At 38.7% G+C, this 2,068-nt stretch overlaps 1 protein-coding gene across 1 annotated transcript in view; it reads left to right on the forward strand.

Annotated features, from left to right (window-relative positions):
- The window catches only part of LOC101856780 (involucrin), a gene marked incomplete in the record, with an annotated part of 54,076 nt that overhangs the window by 42,349 nt on the left and 9,659 nt on the right, over window positions 1-2,068 (forward strand).

Here is a 2,068-nt window from a genome sequence, read left to right on the forward strand (position 1 = left end):
CCCCCACACACAAAAAGAAACAAATTACAACAAAACCCAAAACAATCAGGAAAAAGAACAAACGACATGTACCCTCTTTTGTAGCCTGACAAGAATGAGATTGAGGTGATTTGATTGTCTAAGGATTTTTCTGCCTATGCTAGGATATTGGGCGTTGCATTTGAGTCTTTAATTAGATTGCAGTTCTATGGCAAAGGGTAAGATAATACACTTTATGTACCACGCCCATCCTTTCGAAGTTCGCCGTCTGATTTGTATAACAATGTGTTTTTTTGCAATAATGGTTCTTAGTTTCGTGCTTGTTTTAAAGTAAGCACTTTTGTGTCGATTTTTAGGGTGGAGGGGGCATAAAACATCTTTAATTGCAAATATAGAAGAAGGCAGTTTTACTTTTGTAAATATTTTAAGATAAGTTTGTTGTAGTGGTCGATCTGTGGTCTTCCATTTAACACATTTTCTGTGAGAATGAATTTTTTTCTTTATGCTCTGCCCATTTCTGTCATCTGGCGCTTTTGTGTTTAGTAGTTACAACAAAATGTGCTGCATTTTTCGACTTTAAAATTAGCTGTTAGTTTTGGAGTAAACTCACAGGAATAATGTTTTAAATATGAATAGAATAAACAGATACACACTGTCAGAATAAATTAATGCAAGTTATTTCTATCTCCCTAGTCAGTCACGAGGTGGGCAAGCAAGGCCCTGTCCCATCCCATTGTGAACTTTCCTTTTTTATGTCTCTAAATTATTCTGAATATCACACATGGTCACTAAAAAAATATTGCTCTCCAGAAGAGGTGTTTTATCGGTGCATTTTTCTATTTTTAAGATCAACCCCCCCCTCCCCCGTACACACGTACACATGCATAAAATGTAGTTGAAATCGGTACACAAATGTGCTACACTTTTTGATGGGCCTTCTAGAGCAGGGCCCCAATCCCACCGTGTGCTCAGCTGTTTGATTTCAAATAATTTATGAAGAAAAGTCACAGAGCCCAGCACTTTTAACAGCATGCCCCCTTCACTCACGATCTGAACGATATAATATGGGTTTTCACTTAGTTTCGCCCTGTAGGCCTTCTTATTGTTGTAGGTAGCAACAATAATATGCATGTATTTTCGAGATCTCTGTTGTAACAATCCCCTCCACCCCAAGCCTCCCTGCTCCCCCCCTCCCTTTTTTCCTTTTTTGTTTGTATCTCCTCCATCAGTGTCTCAGTCAAAATGTTTTCAACATTGTTTAAGTTGCGTATGGTTATCGTTGGTGTGAGACTCTAGCCACGTATCCGCTTAGCGGGTGGTTGGCGGGTGCTCTGGTGTGGTTTGCTCTCTCTTTCCCATCAACCGCATGTCATCTTGATCTCACCTATCCTCCTTCTTTTTTAATTATTTTTTTTGTGTGGCTCTCTTGGTAACACCTCTAATCTTCAGCATTTGTATGACCTAATTGTGTTGCAAGTACCGAAAAACGTTTACTTAAACGATAAATATGATTTCTGCGAATCTGTTTTGTTTTCTCCCAATCCCCTTAGCCTAAAGCTGTGCATTTGCTGCCCTTTAACTTCCCTTCATCCCAATAGGAATTTCGTAATTATCTTTCTTCCCTTGGTTTTTATTTTGTTGTTGTGAGTTTCTTTGGTATGAACTGTTGTTTCTGCACATTGATTCATGTGCTCATGTCTACTATGACGGCTATGAAGTCAGCTGGAATGTCTATTTGTATGTTTTCTTTTGATGTTGGTGAACAGTATGGATTGTGAGTGGTTGGTCGGTGTTCTGGTGTGGTCTTCTCCTTCTTTCCTATCAAACATCTATCGTCCTTATCTCTCTTCCTTCTTTTTTTTGTATTTGTTACCCTCTTATAACATCTGTTCTGTACTTATATTAGCTTATTGTGTTGCAAGTGCCGTAGAACACTTACTAAAACTAAAACAGTATGGATTGGAACTTTCTCAAAATACGAGTTTCTGAATCGTGCCATAGAGTGATAGTTAGGTATGTTAACCTTTTGTTATTGGCAGACATATCGGTACTTATCCGCACCTCTGTGCGGCTTGTTGTGTGTTTGGCG

This window comes from Aplysia californica, unplaced genomic scaffold, assembly GCF_000002075.1.
Source record: "Aplysia californica isolate F4 #8 unplaced genomic scaffold, AplCal3.0 scaffold00030, whole genome shotgun sequence".
Lineage (NCBI taxonomy): Eukaryota > Metazoa > Mollusca > Gastropoda > Aplysiida > Aplysiidae > Aplysia > Aplysia californica.